Genomic DNA, 25,071 nt, shown 5'->3' with positions numbered 1-25,071 from the left:
TACTGCCTTTAGCGGATTTTCAGTATCTTGAGCCAACTTACTTGAGCCTCGGTTTTATTTGTGAAAATTAGCAAGTTATAGGTAAGTATTAGTAACATTTAAAATATTCCAGCACAATCCCAGTAGAGAGACTGTGGTAGAAAAAAATACCAGCCAGCATTCCTTAAAGACAGACGATCAACATCCTAAGACAATTCAGAAACAGAGATTATTAAGGTAGTGCTCACCAGAGGTACACGCCGGAGAGCTGCTGAGGGAGGGCCTGACTTAACCTGAGCAGCTGATGGAGACCTAGACCCATTGGCTAGCTTTTTTTTTATTCACTTTACATCCCTATTGCAACCTCCTCCCTCCTCTCTTCCCAGTCCCATCTTTCTTCCCCTAACCCTCTCCCCTTCTCCTCAGAAAACGGAGCCCCCACCACCAGCCCACCCTGGCACATCAAATCACATCAGGACTAAGTGCATCCTCTTCCCCCAAGGCCCAACAAGGCAGCCCAGGTAGGGGAAAGTGATCCAAGAGCAGGCAACCGAGTCCATGTCAGAGACAGCCCTGCTCTGGTTGCTAGGGGACCCTCATGAAGGCTGAGCTGCCGTCAGCTACATAGGAGGTTTTCTGTTTCAATGTCTTTTTAGCATGTATAGAATGGTGATAAGGTGGCTAGGCCAGAAATGTACAGAGTGTCTTGAGGTCCATGAGTGCTGGACTTCTTCTCTGCTCTGTATGTCTGCCTTTGTGTGGGCAAGCATGTCCACGCTGAGCAGAGTCTCACTTCCAGCAGCGGTGGCATGACTGACCGCATGTGGGGAGCGGAGCTTAGAGGCAGAGAGGGCATGGTAAAAAGATGAAAAGCTGCAGAAACTGTGGCTTCCAAAAGTCACTGCCAGAAGCTGTTCCAGGAATGAGCGCTTAGAGGAGTTGGAAACTTTAGGTTAAAAGGAAAAACTGAACGGCAAAATGCATTGTGAACTGGCTTTAATTACAGGTTTCCAACTTGGGATGCAAAGAGCCCTTTACCCGGAAGCAGTTCCCACTGCCGCTCTCACTGTTGCTACTGGAAGAGTGTGTCCAGTCTTAAGATATATTCTGTACCTGGGAAAATGAGCTGATTCATACAATTAAAATCCAACAGAATTGTGCAATGATAGAGCTTAACCTGGTGACTAAGATGGCTAAGTTAGTCTGCTTCAAGAGCACCTTACAGTACTCAAGGCAGGGGTGGATGCATCTCCAAATCTGAGTGTCGTTGTGACAGCTCTGCCATCCAGTGCCTCTAGCATTTGACACTTATGGACTTTCCTATCATCCGGAATTGAAAAGTATCTTTCCATTCCGCTGGTGGAAAAAGAAATAGTGTACTGCTATGTGATAAATCCTCTGAGGCTGGCCCTTCCTCACCTGGCTGAGAGAATTCTGGTGCTGTCTTAACATGAATCCGAAGACAGCTGCTGAGTGTCCATACTTCCTTTAAAAGTCACATTCAAGAGAAATTCTCCTTTGTGGAGTTGCAGGGCCGTGGATCCAGGGAGTTCTTGGTAATGTTGACTGTATAGGAGCAATACAGATCCCATGCCCTTTCTGTTTCTCAGATTTTGAACCATTTTTCTCTAATCCTTTCTTGGTCTTTGACCAACTCACTCCAAGATACTTATATTTCCCGATCTGATCCAAACCTGTTCCTCACTTGCCCCCGGTAAGACGGAGGAGGTGCATTAATCATAGGGTGCCTCCCTCTGTAGCAAACACTACTTTGTTTATTTTTGCTTAATTTAAGCTTAACATAAGAGATGAATAAATGGATGCATAAATTTATAAAATTATGGTGGCAGTGGCAGAACGCGATTTAATCTCCACAATTCCTTTTAGGGCCCCAATCTGATACGGTCTAGATACGTGAGTAGTCAGCTTACAGACACCCACAGGGCAGCCAGGAGAGTGAGCGGATACCTCCTTATTACTGTCTAGCATTGCTCATCCCTCTGCGGCATCCCCAGGAGCTCACCTTGAACACAGCAAAGGAAGCGGGCCTAGCTCCTCCCATCAGGCTACAGTCTTAGCTGGAGTTGACTATGCCTGTGGGGCTGACATTGCGCTCACTCAGCACCTCGCCCCGTACAAGAGCAGAGCTGCTTGTGTGCAGCAAGTACCAAGGCACTGGGCTCCAAGGCCTTACAGCAAAGCTCTGAACTTCCTTCATGAGACTATCATTTTGCAGGTGGTATTGTGAAGAATGCATATGAGACATCTGATCTCCATGGCGCTAGCTTTAACACCAAGCTAATCTTAGTGCCTTCAGCGTTCTTGGGAGCATTCTTCTTCATATTTCAAAATGAAAGTAGTTTGGGATTTGAATATTGTTCTTTGCAATGCACTCAGTGAAGTAATGTTTCATTCACAAGCCATAAGTTTTAAACTGAAAACGTCCAGTGGGAATGAGAGTTCTGTTTAACACTCACTATTAAGGTCACGATTAAGAAGGAAGCTATACTGAGCTGTGGTGAGGGCTGAGCATAATCCATTTTAGAAGTTCTTGTTTGAAAAATTGTCAACACCATAAAGCAGCCAATTGACAAACAAAATTTAAAGAACACCAATTAGCAAAATGATTTTAATATTAACACGTATCTGTTATAGATTGTATACACAGCCCTATTTTTCTGATAAAAGTGCCTTTGTTAGTGGTATGCCCCTGTACAGTCTCAGACATGTTTTTATGATACATTTTTATGCATAGCCATCAATTAGGAGAAAAGTCTAGACATCTTGTTTTCAAACTCTTCTTGGAAAATTACCCCACATGCTGCTACAAAATATCTCGGGCCCCCGCACACACAAGTTGTCTGTAGTCTGAGTAAGGCGTTTTTCTTTTGCCCCCATTAAGAAAATTCCCAGATTGTAGTATTTTTTGCCATGTCGCTAAAAAAAATTTTTTTTTAAGTTTTTAAAGAACCAAAAAGCTGCAGGTTGAAGATGGGGTTCACATGTTTCTTCCCTGGAGAAAAATCCATCTTTTTATGCCAAAGCAAAGCAACTATCTACAGAGATGCTGTCATTCTACTTGCCTTGGGGAAAAAATTATCATGGGAGGGTGAGACCTCAGTTAAGGGAAGCAGGGTGGGAAGGAGTGTGCCCTTATGTGCTCTGGCAGCTGCAAGAATGGTATCTGCCACCACAGGCAAATAAAGACAGCATTTGGGAAGGCCTCTTCCCACAGGCACCAGCAGGAAACCCGGATCTCTGTCTCGCTGGTAGGTGGAGGAGTGTGGGTGCCTTTCCTGCTGCCCAGAGAAATCAGGCTCAGTGCAGAAGAACCGTGAAAATATGAGGACGAGTAATGGTCCAGACACATGGACAAATACTGAGTGGGTCTACCTACATGAAGTTTCTCAAACAGACAAATTCAGAGTAACAGAAAATCGATTAGAAGTTAGCAGCAACGGGGCAGCTAAGAGTAATTGCTTTATCAATATTGATTGTCCAGTTGGGGGTAGAGGAAAAGGTTTAGAAAATAACAGTAATTTTGTGATGATATTTTAAATATAATTATTAAATGTCAATATAATTATTGAAAGTAGACCGGCACAGGGCCGCAGCACCCTTAGGATCTCAGGACAGAGGCGGCTCTGGCAGGAGGAGCCTGAGTTGGAGCCCAACCTGGGCTACACAACAAGACCCTGCCCCGAAATAGAAAATAATTAATTACAAATGGTTACAATGACGGTTTTCATGATAGAAGTATTATACCAAATCCCATCCACAGAGAAAAGAAGGCTGTTTCTACATGTCCTGGAGGTCTGTAGGTTGGCGTGCCCCAGAGTGGTAGACACTGCAGTGTAGCTGGGCACAGCTTAGGAGTGTGTGGTGCCGAGCTGGGTTTTAGGTTTGTATTCCTATTCTGGTTTCCAGATATACTCACAACTAAACAGTATCCACAAGAGTTACACATAGTGGCTACAAAGCAGCAAGAGTTCATACTATCTTTAGATCTATATATAAAGTACAGTGAAGTATATCAAGTCGTTGTTGGCAGCTAGCAAGGCATTCACCATTAGAGCCACAAGCACATGTATTTAAAATGATGATAGAATATCCCAGAAGCTAGAGAGGTGGCTCAGCCGTCACAGCATCAGAGTATCACAAACCACACAACTCACAGCTGTCTGTAATTCCAATACACTTCTGACTTACACAGGGACCAGGCGTACACATGCGATACATGCATGCAGGCAGGCAAACATAAACATAAGATAAATCTTTGTAAAACTAAAATGTCCTCTCAAACTTTCAAAAATGAAAATTAAAACATCAGCTTTAGTTACAAACTTAAAATATTGCAAAGACAAAGCCATCATCAATACAGCTAAGAAAAGAAATGCTAAATGGGCCGTAATTTTGTCATAAATTTTATACTGTATTTTATGCATTGCTTCAGAGCACTGCAGACTTTTGAATTTGTTACTCTGAAGAAGGTCACAACTTTGCCAGTAATGATTACAGTCTTTGCAATAATCTGAAAATTATTTATTTTGTTCTCTGGGTCTGCCCAAAGAAAGAACAAATGTAACTTTGCAACCAGTCAAATTGCTAGTGTGAGAATGTTAACTGAAAAACCAGCTTAAATGATTTGGTCTCATTCCGAGGAGCTGGAAAACAGAGTGGAAGAGTTAACAACAGCAGTCGATTCTTGGATAAACAATAAACCATGGTCTTCCGGGGGAACAAAATCAATTTTGAATTACACTGACAATAGCTGGTGTAAGCAATGTTAGCGAAAGCTAACCAATAATGTTAACAATAGCTTACAACACAACCAAACAAGAAGCTCACCACAGTTATCTCTCTGCTTGGCTATTTCACTTACAGAAGAAAGAAGCACTTTCTTAGCTTAGGAAAAAAAATGTCTTTGCTAAATAAAAATTTAAAAAATAACTTGAACAAGGAAATTAAAGTATTTACCTAACTGTGATGGAGAAGGTTCACAATAGTATGAACGCCTGTGTAGGCAGAGACCAGCTCCCAGTCGTTATAAATCACAGTACACTGCTGACAGAAAGCCGATTTTGGTGAATTATTTGGGGTGCAAGGAATGTTGTTGTTGTTGTTTCTGGAAATTTTACTTTAAACTCTATGAAATGAGTCTGAGTAACAGTGTTTGAAAAGTTTCTGTTTTGTCATCTAAGGTTAGTTAGAAAATGAAAACAATGATTATTAATTTCAAAATACAAATTGTAAGCAATAAACAATTCTGAAATGGAGGTCTGTGGTAGAATCCTTACATAACATGCATGATGCCAGGGATTAAATCCTTAGGAAGGCACACACGCTCACTCACACGCACATGCACACGCACACGCACATGCACATGCACACACATACTCACATGCACACCCACACTCACATGCACATGCACACGCACACTCACATGCACATTCACACGCACACTCACATGCACATGCACACGCACATGCACACACACGCACACTCACACGCTCATGCACACACGCACGCACACACACACATGCATACACACAGGATTCTGTTTGTCCCACTTCCTTCCCATCATTTGTTGTTGGCTGCTTTCTGTGTGGTAATCATCCTGACTGGGTGAGCGGTTTGCATTTCCTAACGGCTAAGGATGTTGAACATTCTCCTTATATTTATCGGCCATGTGTATGTCTTCTCTTAGGGACTGTCTAATTCGCTTGCCCACTTAACTGTTATTTTTTTTTTAATTATTTAGTTCTTTCTATAGTTTGGTTGTTAATATCCTGTCACATTAATAGCTGGCAAAGGTTTTCTCCCCAATCTGCTGAGTCTTCACTCTGGTTGCTACCTTTATTGTATGATGTTTTCTAAGTTATGCGCTCTCACTTGTCAGTCCTCTCCCTTCTCCTGAGCTATAGAGAAACTTCCAGAAATCCTTGCCAGTGTCTATATCTTGCAGTGTTTCTTTGTGGTTTCCTCTAGGAGTTTCAAAGTTTCAAGTCTTACACTAAAGTGTTTGATCCAGCTTGAGTTGTTTTTTTGTGTTTTTGTTTTTGTTTTTGTTTTTTTGTGGAAAATGGGAGGTTGGTATCTAGTCCTGCTATCCAGATTGTTTGTTTGTTTGTTTGTTTGTTTGTTTGTTTTTAAAATCAGTTTTACTATTCAGTTTTCCCAGCCTTGTTTGCTAAAGAAATGTTTTGTTTTGTTGTTTTATTTTATTTTGTTTTGTTTTCACAATGTGTTTGATACCTTTGCCAAGAATCAAGTAACCATTGTTGTATGAGTTTATTTCTTAGTCCACCATTTCTTTCTTTGGGCTGGAAGTCTATTGTGCCAGCACCATAAGGCTTGTGTTGCTTCGGCTCAGGAATGATTTGGCTGTTTTAGAACCGTTTGTGTTTCTGATGCACTTTAGGATTAGTTTGGGTTTGCGTTTTTTGGTTTTCTGTTATATAAAAATATCATGGGGGTTTTAATGGGGTTGCAATGACTCATACATTGCTTTTGGTAATGTGACTAGACAGATAGATGTTCGGAAATGAGGGAGAGGCTTATAACTTAATATTCTCATTACTATGCTTCAGAATTCCTAAACAGATAAGAGAGATGGCTTAGCAGTTTCCTAACAATTCCAGCTCTTGCAGAGGACCCAGGTTCAGGTCACAGCTCATTATTACCCATAATTCCCATAGGATCCACACCCTCTCCCAGCCTCCACAGGCATCCACAGGTGACACACAACACACACACACACACACACACAGACACACACACACACACACTTCAAAGGTCAGCTCTGTCACCAAGAACCATGATGGTTCCTGTGACTCTCCTCCGCTGTCCTGAAGTCTTGCACACCCAATGCATCATAAGCCATGTAAACTGACCCTTCCCCAGCATTGTCCACAGAGCTAGACTCGGTACTGGCCTGCAGCGAAGACTCTGTGAGGTGTAAACGGAAGGCTCCTTTTTCATGGAATGGGTCTAATTTAGGAAGCAGGACTGCACAGTTGGCAGCCTTCTTAAATACTTTCCTCATATACCAGTGTGAAATAGCAAACTTTTGGCGAGCAGACAAGCTCCATGAATCCATCTGGACTGCTTCTCTTCTGTGTGTAACTGAGATCCAGCGCTCGGTACATAGCTTTTTGAGAAAAAAAAAAAAATGATCTTTCTAAAAATCTTGCTGTATTTTTGTGCTGGTTGAAAATAAGCCCTTTGCACATATGGAAAATTATTAAGATTCCCTTCTTTAGAAAGTCCCTGAAATGGATTTTGGCAAAGACATTTGTTTTCTTGGTGCTCTGTCAAACTTGCCTTGTTTTCGAGCACACCCTCCCAGTTCCTCATGGCACAGCATCTAACTTACCTTCAAAAGTAGGCGTGTTTCTTTTTCATAACTTTGTTGAGAAAATATCAATACATATACATTACTTTTTAAGCAAACAATGGATTTTGCAGGCCAGTGACATCAGCATTTTACAAACAACAGTCACTGTGTTGTGTATGTGATCATCTTGAAACACGTCACCTCCCAAAATAATAATGCCAGTCCAGCAAAAGGTCAGCAGATCAGAGTACAGTGATGTGACTGTGCCCTTTGTCATTTCTGGCCTTAGCGGTAGTCTAGACTATAAAGCCTGGTAGCTGGCTAATTGTAGGAGAATCACAGTCAGTGTCGCAAGGGCTTGTGGTTGGCTGCTGTAAGCCTTGCACATAGCATTGTATTGTGTCAATTTCATCTGTAGTAAGTCACCCCGTAACTTAGTCTATTAACATAGAGTGGTTGTCTACTGTCTTGTGATTTCTGGGAGCCAAGACCTTGGGACCACCTTGGCTGGGCAGTTCTGGCATGGAGTTCGCCATAATGTGTAGCCGTGTGTTCCTTAAGGTGGGCAATTCCCCCTAAGGTGGCTCGATTACATGGCTGACAGGTTAGTTCCGGGCCTTGTCTTCTGGCCTTAGTTCAGCCCAGGAACTGATAAAGAGTCCCCATTGGGTAGAAGCTAGCTTATCCCAAAGGAAGCAATCCAGGAAAGTAGGATGGGATGGACAGTCTGCCAAGGGCAAGAGTGACAGAAGACAGCTCCATAAAGATGGAGCTGGGAGCCAACAGAAAAGCCTAACAGAGTCCAACTAGTTTGGGGGTTGAAAATGAGCCACACCAGGTTCCTTGAGGGCATGGGTCACGGTGCTCACCACAAGCAGTGTCCAGAGGGTAACTTCTTATTGCTGGATGCCGAAGATGGAACCAAGGTTTCTGGGACATGGGGAATTGTGTAAAGGGAACCACAGGGTTGACATATTGGTCTTTATGATAGAATTTCATGATTTTGCTTAAAATCATGTCCCAACATATACCAGAGCAACCCCGGAAAACCTAGTGCTGCCTGCAGCTTCATCCTTTCACCATGGCTACAGCTATTGGGCATCAGATCTTATCATTATACTAACTTGTAATTTCAGAAGAAATTTCTCTTCAACAAGGAACCACAGCCATAGAGTCCTGGGCATAGTTTAGTTTTTGTTCACACTCAGTTTTCAGTGGACATTTTTCTAACATTGTATTTCTGTAAGATGACTAATATACTGAAGGGCAATGCAGACTTTTTTTTTTTCCCTTTTAATCCACTTTGACAAATAAACCTGAGACTCTGCTGAAAGAGTTGAGGTTAAACCCAGCTCTTCCCAGAGCTACTGAGTACGTGTGCTGGCCATAGAGAAGAGGCTTGCAGTTCCCTTGTCTGGCCAGGCTCTCGGCCTAATCTGCTTGGCTTCAGCTAGTTCCTTAGTCAGACCTGGGCGTGACTCATCACAGCTCGGCTTCACAGTCTTGACTCCAGGAAGTCTGCCTCCCCTGAGCCTCAGGCTTAGCCCGTCTCCGATTTTCAAACTAATGGCATTTTAAACCATGTACTCAATGGTGAAATTAGCGCTAAATGAAATCGTGTGTATAAGGTGCTCTGGCTTCCTGGCCTAAGGAGATGTGTAGTAAGAGGGTAGCACAGTGTCCTCGTGCCCTCATTTGTAATTCACACATGAGATGATCCCACAATGTCCTCATTCTCTCATATGGAACCCACACAGCTGGCTGGAGCCATCTTTTCTGCTACTCTACCTACAGTCTGCGATACTTTCAGTGCCCTAATCCCTTGTTTAAATGTGGCAAATACAAATGTCTTCCCACCTTTTTATCTGAGATGAATTTCACATATGCACACTCATACACGGTGATGCATGAAATTACTTAGCGAAAAGCAAATCAGGACAGAGGTGCTACTGCATTTTCTATTGAAGTAAGGACTGGAAGACCTAGTTGGATGTCTGCACTTCACTGAGTCTTAGATGCTCTTCTTTGTAGTTATAGTTTGGGTCGTATGACCTGAAAGGGCCTTTCTGCTATCCAGACTTAACGTCTGGAATGCCCCTCAGAAGTCTCAATTTGGCACTATTGGAAGGTGGTGGAAACTGCCATGGCCTGGGCCCTCGGGTCTTACTCACTGAAAGCCTGCGCTCCGGGGAGTTTCTGTCCTCTTCTCTCTTCTGCGCTCCAGGGGAGTCATGATGCCAACATACTTGTTGGACTATTTGCACTCTGCTGTGCTGTCCTGCCATATCCAAAAGGAGCAGGATGAGGACACCTGGCATTACTAATCATCTTACCGATTCTGTGCTTAACCATCTAAATTAACTACCCATAACTGGCAGAAATATAACACAGAGAAATGACAGAGTGAGGTCCTTTGTGGAGCCCCCTATCCAGTGATAACGTCCTGTGACTCTAATTGAGGGAGAGCATTTAAGAAATATTACAGAGACATGTTTGCATGCTAATCATAGGTCACTAACACTCTGGCTATCCTTGGCATGCTTCCACAGCGCCGACATCATTAACAGTGTTTATCTTCGTGCCCATTAGCTTTACCTAATGGAAAAGTGAAATAAAAATTTCTGTGAGAACTATGTAAAACAAAATATTGTTCAATTTTTACACTTAATATTATTTTTAAGTGTTATGAAAATATAATATTTTATTGCCTTATAAAGCACACATGCTTATTAATCTGGTTTTCTTGGTCTGTTTATAAGGATGTTTCATCAAAATTGACATTTTGAATATTATAAAGCTGTAATGCTTTGCTAAATTAGACTATAAATGATTAATTTGGAAAGAAAATGCATTTTAATTATTTTTCTAGAGTGCCTTTGTATGTTATAACCAGGCAGCCATTAGGAATCAAGTCACCTACATGAGCACCAGTGTCTTTGAGCACACAGGCCTCTGCTATAAATGAATAATTGAGCCAACATTTACCTAACTTTGTGTTCCATTTTGGGGTTCTACACTTCTCCTGTTGTATCTTCAGTACATTTTGTACTTACTCAAAAGATTTCTTTTTAATATTTTTCCTATGTGGATAAATTGATTTGTGCTTTAAAAATATGTATAGAGAAAAATAACATATTCAGAAAAATGGAGCTGAACTTCTGCAGAGCTCTTAGAAAGGGAAAGGACATTAAAATGTTGGCTGCTAACACTTGATCAAGTGCAGTGTGGTGAGAAATACAGAGCTCAGGAGGCCTGGGCTGTGGCCCATGTCTCTACCACAAGACTTTCTGAAGGAGCTCAGACCACTCACATGACCTCTGTGCGCGGCGACCTGCTCATGTGTGAAGAGAGGTTTGACAGCTTGATTGCTGAGCCTTGTGGCTCTAACAGTCCATCTCCTCACTCAGAGCTGATTTCAGTGTTGTCTGTAGCCCAGCTGCATCCCCCTAGGTGTGTGAATCGCACATGGTATTAACTGTTCCACTTGCCCTAATAATATACCATGGCGACGCATGTGATGGCTGCACCTTCCGTTCTTACGGTTCTAGAGGCTGGGAAGTCTGAGATCAAGATGCCAAGTCAGTGAACTGAGCTGCAGCTAACCCAACCGTTTCTCACTGGGTCTACAGTGGCCTGTCCCCTCCTCTCGTGTGTGTGTGTGTGTGTGTGTGTGTGTGTGTGTGTGTGTGTGTGTGTGTGTGTGTGTGTGTGTGCACGCGCGCGCGTAGGGATTTCTATTTTATAGCTACCACGCCTGTCAAGTTAGAGCCCTTGAGCTCCATGTCCAAATATAGTCACAATGAAGGTTACCTTAGTTACCACAGGTGCTTTCCTCCAGAACTTCTCTTCCTCCAGAGCTTTGCACTCAGCAGCCTCCTGTTGGGGTTTAGGCAGAAGAAATAACTAAAATTTCATGAACTGTAAACCCAAAGCAAAGTACAGTATCAACAAATTTATGTTTTAAATTAGAAGTCAAGATAGCATTCTTATCATACTTCTCCAGCATTTTATTAAAGATATTTTATAACATAAAAATAGATAATAGATGGGGCCCAGAGAGACAGCTCTGTGATTAAGAGCATTTACCACTTTTGCAATGGACATGAGTTCAATTCCCAGCACCCACAGTGGACAGTTTACAACCACCTGGAACTCCAGGGCATCTGACACCCTGACGCTGTCTTCTGAACTCTGCAGGCAGCTGCCCTCACATGTGCCTATTTCCACTCCCTCACACAACAGTGTGATAGAAGCTTACAGTGACCACTCACAACCTGTTCACAGCTCTCAGCTTACCTAGCTTGTTTGCTGTAAGTCTGGCCATCCTTTGTCACCCATTGTTTCTCTCCTTTCTCTATGACAGGGAAGAGTCACATAAAGCTTATCACTGAAGCCTCCTTTAACCGCACAATTCCATTGCATTTCATAGAGTCACAGTGCGCAAGCATCACCAGTTGACTTTCAGACGTCATTATGCTGAGCAGGAGCTCTATGGCCCTTAAACAGTGGCTCCCCTTTCTTTCCCAGCCCCTGGTAACCTCTCTTCTCCCTTCTTCCTCAATGAGTTTGCCTATTCTCAGCATCTCCCCCATGTGGGATCACACGATGTACAGCATCCTTTATCTGGCACCTTTCAGCCAGCGTTGTTTTCAACATTCACCTGTATTGTAGGGTATTAAGATTTTATTCTTCTACAAAGCTGAACAATACCCCATTGTATCTATACACTGTATTTTAGTTATCCCTCCATTGTTGACCTATGGGTTGCTTTTGCCATTTGCTCTTATAAATATTGCCACTAAAATATTTTTCTTTAATTTTTAACTTCCTTAGTGTATGTGTGTGTGCACACACACAGGCTCACACATGCATATATACATGGGGAAGTCAGATGACAACTTGCAGAAGTCAAGTTTCTCTTTCTACCATATAATTTTTGGGTACACACACATACACACATATACACACACACACTTTGTACAGAAATAAATGAAAGTGAGCACTTTTCATTTAAGAATGTTACAACATACTATTACAAACATCAAGCTCTGGAAACAGTCTTCATTCCCATAAAGAGGAAGTATAGTACAGCCATACGCTAGGAGATTATATAGTGATTAAAGTTATATTTTCAAAAACGTATACTGCTTAGTGATCGGCATATTATAATGAATAAAGAAATCTTGGTGACTACACGCAGTTAAATCTGATCTAAACACAATCCATAGACATGAACCAGAAAGAACTGCTACGATGTTTAGACTTGTTCTTGTTTTATTAAGGAATACACTGTCCTATTTCATGCATTTCAGACATCAATATTTATATCTGCATTTTATTAACTACAGTTCAATAGCTGAATTTTATTTCCTCCAATGTGAAATCGCCTTCTGATGCGATGCACAAATCTTGAGTGTGCCACTCTGGGGAAAGTCTTTCTGGTCAGGATTGAAACTCTTGCTTCAGCCTTTGTGCCTATTGGTTGAAAGGGCTGTGTGGTGGGTGCAGGCGACACTGTCCTACTAACAGAAGCTCCATTATTTGTTGAATGCACATTGTTAACGAGATTAAAGTAATTCATTAAAAAGAGCAAAGTTGGCAGTAAGAGTGAAACATGAGGCCGCAGACTGGCTATAGACATTAGGGTGTCATGCATAACTTCCTGCTGCACTTGGCTTTCTACCGTTGTTGTATACATTTGAAAGTGGGATGGATAGAAAAGAGGCACTTCCCATCTCTCGAACGTGAGGTCCTGTCATCTGACTGACACCTTGTTAAGGTTTGATAGGTAATAGTGCGTGGGGGGCTTTCCTGACCAGTGGCTCTGAGGGGATGTTTCTTCCATGGGCTGCAGCAGTGTGCTCTCAAGGTGGAAACAGGCCTTGTCATTTATGAGCATGACAGCTGTTTTAGAAATGTCTGCATTTAGATAGAAGAGGGAGGGAAGGAGGAACAGACGGATGGATACACAAATTTTCTGAGCATAATAAGAGTCTTTGCCCACAGTCCACTCCTGCTAATCCCAGAAAAATTGTCCATTTCTCAAAGCAAGTGCAATAGAACATCTGGCTGGTTCCACTGGCTCCTTTGTTGGTGATTTCTAGCTCAGCTCACCGCTTAGCATTCTCCACTGCCTCAGTCACCACACTGAGCCATATCCATGGACATTTTCCAAAAGTCCATAGAAGTGGAAACCTGGGCACTAAAGGGGGTTACCTCTGCAGAAAATAACTGGCAAAGATAGCTAGTTTGGTGCCAGTGCTCCCCTTGTGGAGTGATAGAGTGTTTGCCTTTCCAGGAAGCTGTTAGTGATGGTAAAAGATACAGCAGCCTCTCATGGTGTTAAGAGTTGCTTCCTCAGATTGTCTGAATGAGAGCTGGTGCTCACCACTGAAACACTGCTCGCGCTGTACCTGTGGGCAGAAGATCCCAGCAGCATTCCCCACTCCCACAAGGCACACTAGGATGGGCTGAGTGAGCATTTATAGCCTTTGCCTTCTTTTATTCAGAGTGACAAAGGAGACAAGTGACAAATGAGAGCCAGAGGAATACACAGAACCTGAGGAAATGACCAGTTTGAAAGCATGGGTACCAAAGACTGCAACAGAGGGCCTGTTTGTGACTGTAGACAGGAACAGGCGGCCTCCCGTTGGGGCTGAGAATGTAAGAAGGACTTGCTGTGTTGAGTCCAACAACACACAGAGCAAAGGGACTCCAAAGAGGGGAGCTGGCAGGAGTCAGTAGTGATGGGACCACCTGTGGACACAAATGACTCCAGGAACCCCAGGAGCAGAGCCCTGGCAGGGGTGGCAGGACAGTGTGGGTGGTCCTCCTGCTCAGCAGCCCAGATCCATGGCAGAGCCCAAGCAAAGATGAACATGTGCTCACCTTGTCACCTAGCAGAAGCACTGTGTGACACAGCCCCTTCCAGGCTGGCCAGTGGTGACATCATCTTTAAAACACTAAATGGATGGTTCCATCCTTAGAGGGATTTTTTTTTTTTTTTGTAAGCTATAATTATTGGAGCAAGAAAAAAGTTTTTTGAACTTGGTTTTTAAATCTTACTTTACATTTTCCTGGGGTTTAGTTCTGTTTGCTTCCAGCATGGCCCAAATACCTACTTCAAAGCAAACATCCTAACAAGAACTTGTTAAAAGGAAGAGAAACCAGCCCCTGTGGCTTCTTGTACACCAGCTATGGAGGCCCTCACAGAACCACGTTTGTGAGCTGAGTGTAAATGAATCCGAAACCTACAAATTAGATTTCCCTTGAAATACACATGGGCTTAAAACCTTAACGGGAAAAGAGCTTGGCAAATCAAGTCTGACCATATTCAGCAAAACCTCACTAATTTGCACTAATGACCAAGAGACCCATTGAGAATTAGCTGAATTTTTGTGAGTGTGTTAGCATGGGAAAAAAATACCAAAATGGGAGTATGGAGGTGGGGATAACGAGGGTAGAGAGGAAGGGGGAGGAGAAAAATCAAAGTTCTAGCATGAAACAAGCATACTTTATGGTACAATGAAGAATGTATTTGAACGGTTACTGGAATGAAACCCAATAGCTTAATGAGCGCCTTGCTGCGGTGCGCCTGCCACTGGGGAGGCGGCCATGCCATAGGCCCTCCTGAGCCAGCAGCTAATGTGCACTTGGGCAAAGAGGCCTTTGCCTGATTGAAAGCTGGAGGGTTGTGGTTTGTGCAGGGGTGTAAACCAATGGGATTCTACTGTGTGCCATGCACATTTGTTATAGATGCTATGATTGCAAATCAGAATCAGGAATGAGATTGCTTATTACGGCTCTAAAAAAATAAAGGTAAAAATGTACTATAAATGGCAAAGGATGCTGTAATTCTCACTAGCTTCATCTTCTGTAGAAATAGTGAATTCTACTTCCTATAGAAGATGCTCTATTTACAGGTTCCTGAAGTAAAGGCATTTGTGCTGTGAATTGCATTAAAAGTAAAAGCAGCATCTTTATAAGCAAGTGTCTGAAAAGTTATTGAGTCATTTCATTATTCGTGACCCAAATTTCATATAGTAATGATTCCTTTTCTGTGGCTGCTGTTGATAAATAAAATACTATTGTAATTGTAATTGTGTGTATCTGGGGTTTGAGGAGGTATGTGCATGCAGTGTAGTACCCATGCAGACCAGAAGAGGGCAGAGGCCCCCAGGAGCTAGAGTTACAGGTGGATTTTGAGACATTTTAGCATGAGCGCTGGGGACCAAACTCAGGTCCTCTACAAGAGCACTGTGGGCTCTTAAACCTCTGAGCCATCTCTACAGCGCCCAGATTGCCATTTAAATGGATGTGTTTACAAGAAAGAGGTGCCCCTCCACCCTTGGCTCTCTCCCCTTAGCTTTGAGACAAGGACTGCATGTGCTGTGTGGTCGGCTGTGTCTGACCGAGGAACAGCCCCTGGTAATGATTTGTGTGTATACTGATTTGAATGGCTTCTTCAGACCTGCCTTCCTGAAAGCTACTTCTTTACCAGATGAAGAATCATTTAGAACTCCTACTTCTCAGCCGCTGGAAACTGGAGAATAATAAATGTGTCCCAAAGGTTTCTGAGGATTTAATTTGATGCAAATGGCTTTGGGTCTTGGACTAACCCTGAACCAGAAAAAGAGTCACAACACCAACTGGTGCAGAAAAGGCCAAACCCCATGAAACGCACAGCAAAGCCTCTGCTCTCGCCATGCTAATCTTTTCTTTCCTTCCCACAGTTAAGCAATGAGGCACGGTTCACACAGACCCTCTGGGTCGTCCCTCCTTCAAGCCGAGAGCTGAGGAAGTAATAAAACCAAGAGGCTTGTTTATTAGCGCCATCCCCCCCCCCCCCCCCCCCCCCCCCGCATAGGAGCCCTGCAAAGGTTGCTCATTCACCCCAAAACACTGGGAAAACCTTTCTCAGCAGAGCCCCTTAGAAGGATAAGGAACATTCTGCATGGTCTGTATGATCTAACTTAGGTAATCTTGCCCCACAGCCTCTCTTAACTACTACCATCCCCCTGCCTCCTGTCCGTTCTGCTGCAGCCATGCTGGCCTTTGTCCTGGGCCTCACAGCTTCCATTTAAGCTTGCCCAAGGATCTCCCCCACTGCAGTTCTCTCGTAGTTGCCTTTTTGTCTCATATCAGTGTGGTGTACTCCCTGGTGCATCGTTCATCTGTCTGATGAGATGTTCTCTTTCTGGACAAGCCTTCCTGACCCTCCCATGAAATAGCACTTGGCTTAAGTCTCCATTGTCCTTTTTTTGCTGTGTAATTGTCGTCTGTTGGGAAGCATGCATTAGACCTGCCGTGCTCACAGATGTCCTCCCAGCAGTAATAAGCAACAAACAATTATCAACAGAGTGAAGAATTGGTGAGTGGTAATGGAAAGAAATAACGAGAATATACGCAGATATTCTACAAGCCTATGTTGCCTCCGTGTCTCAATAACTTATTACTTCATTTTCTCCTTAACTAGTAGTCTTTTCATTTCTTTCTTGAAAGGTGTTTTTATAAGTACTTTCAAATGGGGCCTCCCTCCCTCTCCCTCTCTCCCTCTCCCTCTCTCCCTCTCCCTCCCTCCCTCCCTCCCCCTCTCTCCCTCCCTCTCCCTCCCTCCCTCTCCCTCCCTCCTTCTCCCTCCTTCCCTCTCCCTCCCTGTTACCTAGTTGTTTCCTCCCAGGCAGATAGGAGAGCATACAGTCAAACCTTTTTGAGACTCGTTTCCCAACTTGCCTTGGAATTAAGATGGTCATTTAAACTATAAACCTCTAAAGGTGTATGCTTTGGTCACATTCAAGGTGTTTTTGTTGTATTTCTTTATCTGGTCCTTAAAGAACTTTGAATTACTAGTGTTTTAACGTATATAAAACACAATTGTAGCCTAGAAGAAAGACATGGTATGGACTTGTGTTGTTTCTTTATAATGTGCAGTAGCTGTAGTAATCTTTATGGGCTGAAATGGGAACATATAAGAGGCTCTATCATTGGAGAGAAAAACACTACTTTCATACGGAAATTTCTCACTCCTGACACACAGGTGCAAATGATGAGATGAAGGAAAAAATTAATGTATAGTCCAAGTTAGAGAAGGCTTTGCAAAAAGGAGCTTGCCTTGGTTGGATTTAAAAGCCAGAAAAGGTTAGCCAACACAGGAGGGGCCTGATAAAGAGGAAACCAGAGCAGATATCAAGTGCCAAGGAGGTGTGAGCAGCCTGGCAAGGCCAGGACGTCATCGGCAGTGGGCGGCACTAAAGCATGAGTGTGTAGTGAGGGAGGGCTAGTGACGAGAGGGTGAGGAGAGGTGGGGACCAAGGTGGGGAAGAGCTTACTCAGGACCGTGGGCTTAGTTGGTCCTTGCAGGATTCTAGACTGGAGAGTGGATATCAGAGTCACAAGGAAACTTTTCAGCGATACAACCTCTTCCTCAAATAAGAGCTTAAATACTGCCCTTAAGATCAGAGCAAAGCAAACTGCTGTGTTGAGGTTAAGATGGAAAGCTCAAACTTTCCAACATGGCTCCTCCTCCCTTTTCTACTTTCCCCTTTGGTCAACAGCTAGAACATTGTCACATCCAGGGCTTTTCTCAGTTCACCTTGTAAAAATGATCCATCAGATTGGGCTATAAGCAAATCTGTGGGCTGTTGTTGTTGTTGTTGTTGTTGTTGTTGTTGTTGTTGTTGTTGTTAATGATGGATATGGGAGGGCCCAGCACAGTGTGGGCAGTGCCAACCCTTGTCAGGTGGTTTATATAAGCAAACAAGCTGAGCAAACTAGAAAGCAGTGTTCTTCTGTGGCCTCTGCATCAAGGTCTGCCTTGAGGTCCTGCTCTGGTTTTCTTCATGGTAGACTGTGATCAGTAAGTGTCAGCCAAATAAACCTTTCCCTCCCCAAATTGCTTTTGGTCATTGCTTTTTATTGCTTTTTTATCAAAAGCTTTTTATCAAAACTAGGACAGTCCCTTCCCCTCACGGATTAGAAGGCTGATGTTGAGGGCTAGGGTATAGTCATGAATTAATGATAGAACCCAAAATCAATGAGAGAACCTAAATAGAACTCTGTCCCTTCATTTCCAGTCTAGTGGGTTTTAAAAAATAAGACACTGGAGAAAGACAAGGAGAGAAATTTCTCCTTTCACAGATGTAGTAGATAAAAGAAAATACTAAAAGCTATTCTCCACTGTATCATTAATCTTATTAATAATGGATTTTTTAACACATTCTACTCTTCCTAGCTCATCTTGTTCCCTGGGCATTTTCAGGCCAGTGTTGAGTTATCCCTCAACCTGACTTTTAGAGAATTCAGTACAGAGAGTTCTCTGCTAAGGCCTCTTGTTAATGGAATCCACTCCCATTAAGTGTTGATGGTGCCTGGGTGACTGACCCTGTTAAACAGAATGTCATGGCTGGATCCTGTTCTAATGGCAAAAGCAGCAGAATTGCAGTGTGGAGACCTGCTTATGCTCCCGGTCCAGCCATTAAGTCGCTGGCTAACATTTGGAAAAGTCACTCAAGCTCAGCTGTACAATGAGAAAGTTAAACTAAATTACCCCTCAGGCCCCCTCTGGCTCCTACAGTCTGTAGTTCCAATCACAGCATACGTTGTGCTTTATCTGTGAGCACTGTAGCATTTAATAGCCTGCTATATGCTCTCATTCTTGGTGGTCTTCACAACTGAGGAGAGCTGGGTACACAACACCTCCAAAGAGATACAGAAGTGGGCGTTGTTTCCCCAGGGCAGAGGGTACATGCTCCTGGGATGTGTTGCTTGCCTGTGAGCAGTGCCAGCCTGGGGATTTGAAAGACTTCGCTGAGGTTCTTCCAGTCATGTCCCCCCATCATCCTATAAGTGGACCGCGCAGCTGTGGAGAGCCGTGGAGCACTGAGGAGAGCGCTGGGAAGAGCTCCATGTATGCCACTGTGCATCTTGTAGTAGTCTCAAGGCTGGAGACAGCCTTTCCGGGCCTTCTTGAACTCCCAATTAGCCTTTGATTTTTCCAATCTCATACTCCAGCAAAAGGCCTTCCTCAGCCTGTCAAACAGCCTTGGAAATCAAGCCCTACTGCTTTAAGAATAAGTGTGATATAACAAACAATGACATTATTATGTTTTAAGAACAAGAAACAGGAGTTAAGTTATAAAGCAGAACATTTATATTTACACAGGCATGTTTTAATAACCAGCAAAATTTTGGACGAGAACTAGAAAAATAGTTAAAAGATAAATGGACTTATGTTTCAATGTTATGATTTTTCACATACACTACAGTTCATTTTTACTTTTTTTAATCCTTGGATCTCGGATAGGACCCTGGGAGAGTTGTTGGCATCCTTCGGTCAACACGTTTGTCAGGGTATTTGCGTTTTTCAATGTCCTTCTAAGGTTCTGTTAAGCAGTAACCTCATTAGCAACACAGTCCGCGTGGTATAGTATGGAGCTTTACCACAAAGGGGTTCTGTATTCCAGTTGCCAGGACTTAACACTCTTGTAACAGGGGAGAAAAAGAAAACTTCTCAGAAGGGGAAGCTGGGACGCTGTTTACTCTAAATATTGGACCTTTCCATCTGAAGGCTCACAGAGGCTAAAGAATTGTTGAATTTGGAGATTTGGAAATAAAAATCTCCAGCAAACTAAAAATGTTCCCACCTGAAAAACAAACTCTGTTCCCGTTAGCAAGCCCTCGCGCAGCTCCGAAGCAGCTCGTGCTTTCATCACAAATACCTTTCAGGAAGAGCCTCGGACTCAGCCTCTTCGGGAGGGGAACAAACAGCACGTTCTGGCTTGGGCTGAGCACACCAGGGACGGACTGTCACTTATGTCGAGTGGGACGGCTCTTGTTCCTCCTTAGATCAGTCTGTCTTTTGAGCTGCATTGAGTTCAAGTAATAAAAGTCTTAGAGGCCCAATCCAGACTCACTATGGCCCTGTTCCAGAAGTGCTGGGAACTCAAAATTTTAAATCCTGTCCAGCTCTGCGTTCTTAGTGCTCGTTACCTTTAGCTTCGTGTTATCGAGCTATGGAAAAACACGGTATCGCTGATTTTCTCTCTCTGGGGACCCTCAACATGCCCTAGGCAAGCACAACGTACCTCACTGTCACTGTATGGAGAGGGGTTATACATAGCAAAGATGTCCACCACTAAGTCTCAAACAGCAGGAAAAGCAGGGTCTATTGGCACAGTTTTTTAAAAGCTGTGCTTGATGCCGTCTTAGGAACCTTCCCAGGTGACTATCACTCTCCACCAGGACAGTAGACATTTTTATGTGTATACAAATATCTTGCCTGCACGTATGTTTGTAGACAAAATATGAGAGTGTGATGTCAATTACAGTTGGGAGTAAGCATATAGAAGGACTAACTTAGAAATCAGTTCATGGCATGAGCTTGAACCATATGAAAATGCCGTGCGTGCGTGCATGCGTGCGTGTGTGTAAGCTTCATGTGACTTGACCTAATTTTGATTAAATATACCAAGTAACATTTATTATTCAGCTTACCTTTGTTCCCAGCAAAGGTCCAGCTAAGTTAACAAGCTAAGCTAAGTTAACAACCTATTAGCAATTCAGAGACCTAGAACCGTCTCTGTATTTATCTCCTTCTTTCCTGATTATGTGGTAAAGTCAGCAATAAATGGTACCTGCCCTGTAGGGTTGTTGGGAAGGATGTAAAGTAGACTAACTGTCCTCTGGGGCATCTGGGGGCTTGCTGAGGCACACTGGCGATAGTCAGACAGAGAAAGGACATTCAGCTACCGTAATGTACATAAACATGGCTGTGCAGGATGTGGACTCTAAGAAGGGATGGATGGGATAAGAGAGGATAATGGGAGTAAATATGATCAAAATATGAAATATATATGTATGAAATCATTAAAGAATATTTTTTAAACGTCTTCTGAGCTGAGAGATGACTCAGTAGTTAAGAGCACCTGCTACTCTCACCGAGGGCCTGAGCTCAGTTCCCAGCAGGCACATGGTAGTTCACAACCATCTGTAACTCCAGTTCCAGAGATCTAGCCCCTCTTCTGGCCTCTACAGGTGCCGGCATACATATGGCAAGACAAACATGGGTGCAGGCAAGACGCTCATAGACATTTAAAGGGGTTGTTTTTAACTTGAGAGTGGATAGATGCTGGAAGGGAATTGGGACGTGGCTATAGTCAACCTCAGAGGAACAGTGAGGATAGAAAATGATTTTTAGGAGAAATAAATGATCCCAAAGAAGAGATGGTATTCTAGAGCAAAATGTTTCTGAGTGATGAAGGTTACTGCAAGCTATGGGAAGGCAGGTGGACCCTCACGATGTGAGAAGTCTCTCCGTGGGCACAGTGACTTTTATCTCCCTTCTCTGGTACTTTGAGATGACTTCTGAGGAGGATGTTTAAGACACTGCATGTTTTCTAGAAGACAGATCTTCGTTATAAGGGACCATCAGTGTGAGAGCCTCCACCATCAACAGTGAAAGAGGCTTAAAAGATTAGATTGTAAAGCATCTCATAGGGCCTTCTGCCTCAGGTTCCCTCCATTCAAAGGATCATACTTTGGGGTGTCATTTTAATGAGCCCCAAACAAGGACTTAGAGTAGTGTTTAGCACATAATAATCATTTAGTCAACTTAGCCTTCACTAACATTGTCACCATTATCAGTGTGTTACTAATTTTCCTAGTGAATATTTATTGCCGTCTTGATAGGGTATCTGTCAGGTATTAGTGTCACATTTCTGAACAGGCTTTCCACTTACCTACAACAGCTATGGACAAGAATGGGGATAATTGTAGTGTTGTCAGTAGGCTCGACAGGTACTATTAACTTAACACTCTTAGGTAAGGCTAAGTCTTTTACATCCAGATAAGGCTAGGGGAAGCACCGTCTCTCCTGGGCCCTAAAGGACTAGTGGAGTGTGGGGGGATGGGGCAAAGAAGACAGGGGAACAAAGTCAGAACACATGCACACGCACAGTTACACACACATACGCCATGCACACCCAAATCAGCCCAGTTGATCTGGATTCTGCCCACCAGTGGAAAACAAACCAATGGATGCAAAAGATTGACAGCAGTACTGGCCTGTGGCTCTGCTGGCGCACTGCTTGCCTAGTGGGAGATCACCTGGATTCAGTTCTCAGCACTGCATACACTGGCATGCTGCTGCACACCTATAGCTCAGTACTGGGGAGAGAGGAGCAAGATGATCAGAAGGCCAAGTTCATCTTCAGTTACGTAACAAGTTCGAGGCCAGCGTGGGGTATATGGGATATTGTCTCAAAAAAGAAAGTAAAGAGAAGAGGATGACTGGTCAGAACTTTCCAACAGCGCTGCTTTCCCAGGTGAACTGCCTTTCACCTCAGACACCACACAGATTACGGGTGGTCTTCTCCTGCTTTAAAACTCTTCCCAAATAGAGCCTGAATGCCATGGCGGTGGTCTGTAGCTGTAAAGGGATCGTAAGTGCCTTCCTTCCTTGTTTTGTCAGAGCATCACATAAAAGAGGCAGTACGAAAGAAGGGACACTCGGACAACGAAAACGAAAATTCAGCGAGGGGTGCTCCACCAGAGCCCTGGGTTTTTAATAAAAGGATGTTTCTTTAAGCCTAAAATGGCTTTACTGGGTTAGTTTGTGACATTAAAAAGTTGATAGAATAGAAATTGAAATATATGTGTGTGTGTGTGTGTGTGTGTGTGTGTGTGTGTGTGTGTGTGTGTGTATTTCTCTCATATAATAACACAGCTAGTTCTCCACTCATGAATGTTAAAGCAACCATGACTTCTTTATTGCAGATTTTATTCTCATTTATGAGTTCCATGTTAAACTGTTAAATCAATGGAATCATCACCTTAGCCTTAAGTTAACGCAGCCCGCCGTTAAGGAAAGCAGCACCGTGCATTTAACAGCTGCTTTGAAAAGTTATGTCGTGTCGTCATGCCCCACGCTTGTGCTCATATGTTAGCGTGTGTAATTTATGGGGAGTTTGTTTAATTTACAGCGCACTCTTGCCTGCTTCCTGTTGTTCACTGGTCCTCTCCAAGCCCAGCTGTTTTCTCATAGCAGGGGCTGTTGTCCTGTGAACAGCTGAGTGAGACTGAAGTGATGTGGGATAGGAGTGCAAGTGCTAGAGATTTCGAAATAGGAGAGGATCCGTGCCTCCTGACATGTCAGGCCATACTTCAGAGCACTCTGACTGGACTCCCATAAATGCATGAGGGAGTTTTGTTGCAAATACTTGAAGCTGTTTATTTTCATTTTTGCCCTGATTTTGTAGCATTGAAGAAACCATGTCGAATGAGCCTGAATATCCTTAAAGAAAAGGCAGTCCTGCTTTACATAATGGTTTGCATGTGTGAGCTCCCTCGGGCAGCAGCGTTATAATTAGTGTGTAGCCTCCAAGAGAAGGCTATCTGTCTTAAAGCTGTGATAGCCACACTTGACAGCCAGAGCTCAGGGCAGGACCCTGGGAGTTTTGGTCAAGGATAAACACCACCCTCTTCATTTACCCACCCTCTCCCCTCACTGCCTTGGCTCAAGCTGGAGAAGAGAAGAGCTAAGTACAAACAGCTTCCTTCCTCCCTCACTGAGCAAAGCATGGGGAGCGATCTTGGCTTCTTGACACCAATAACTTTGCTTCGACTCTGCTTGGAACTCTTTGGGCAACTTTTCAAAAGGGGAAAAGATACAGCAAAAGAGGACCCAGCCTCCCACTTTCCTCCTAAAGTAGCAGATTCAGCAAAGCCTCGCTCTCCTCTGAGAGCAGCCATATTCCTCCCTAGAGACCCGAGAGCATGCAATAGTACGTCCTTGCACTGCTGTCCCTGAGACTGCTAAAGACAACCAGCTTGCGCGCGCATCATGGCAGACAGTACAAACTCTTCAGTCTTGTTATCAAACAAGAATAATGAGAGGATAAATGCTTGGCCGCCCTTTAGACAGATCAGATGGAGGGGGAACCTAAAGGCTGTCCTTGAACCAAAACAGAAAAAATAAAACCCACATGCACCCACTGTAATAGTGTGTGTGTTGTCTTAAAGTTTCTAGCTCTATAATAAAAACGTCATGAGCAAGCCCTCAACTTGGAAAGGAAAGGGTTTACTTCAGCTTACAACTGGTCAGTCACACTCTGTCATTCAGGGAAGTCAGGGCAGGAACAGAAGCAGAGGTCATGAAGGAGTGCTGCTTACTGATTTGCTCCCATGACTTGCTCTACTTACATTCTTATGCATCCCAGGACCACCTGCCTAGGGAGGATACCGCCCACAGTAGGCTCAGCCCTCTCATATCAATCATTAACCAAGAAAATGCCCCACAGTTTTGCCAACAGGCCAATCTGATGGAGTCACCTTCTCAGTTGGCTATAGCCTGTGTCGACCTGATATAAACGAGCCCGCACAGTGTGACAGCTGTGGGTCTATCCGATGCCTTATGCACAGCTGCTCCCCAATCACATACACACTCTCCCCACCACAGTAGCCTTTGCTAAGTGGTAATGCTTGAGTCACTCCAGTATACAAAAATCTTAATTACCTTAGGGTCAAACATGGTACATTTCAGGTCAGTGTCATTGGCTACACCGTAGAAACATCGGGAGAACATTCAGGAACCATTCTACAAATAAAGATGGCGGTCTCATTAGGAGAGAGAGAGGAGACAGAGTATGCCTCCTGCTTCTGCGTTGCACCTGCCTGCATTTGTTTCTGAGTACTCTGGGTCATGCTGCCTGCTAGCCCTGACCTGTTTCCATGGGGAACACAGAACAGGAGGCATGGAAACC

At 43.6% G+C, this 25,071-nt stretch overlaps 1 protein-coding gene across 2 annotated transcripts in view; it reads left to right on the top strand.

The window, feature by feature from the left end:
* Positions 1–25,071, top strand: part of Supt3h (SPT3 homolog, SAGA and STAGA complex component) — a 328,941-nt gene that overhangs the window by 280,005 nt on the left and 23,865 nt on the right. The gene's annotated exons all lie outside the window — the stretch shown is intronic.

The sequence above is a fragment of the Acomys russatus genome, chromosome 11 (genome assembly GCF_903995435.1).
Source record: "Acomys russatus chromosome 11, mAcoRus1.1, whole genome shotgun sequence".
Taxonomy (NCBI): domain Eukaryota; kingdom Metazoa; phylum Chordata; class Mammalia; order Rodentia; family Muridae; genus Acomys; species Acomys russatus.
This window is presented reverse-complemented; position numbering and strand designations above follow the sequence as displayed.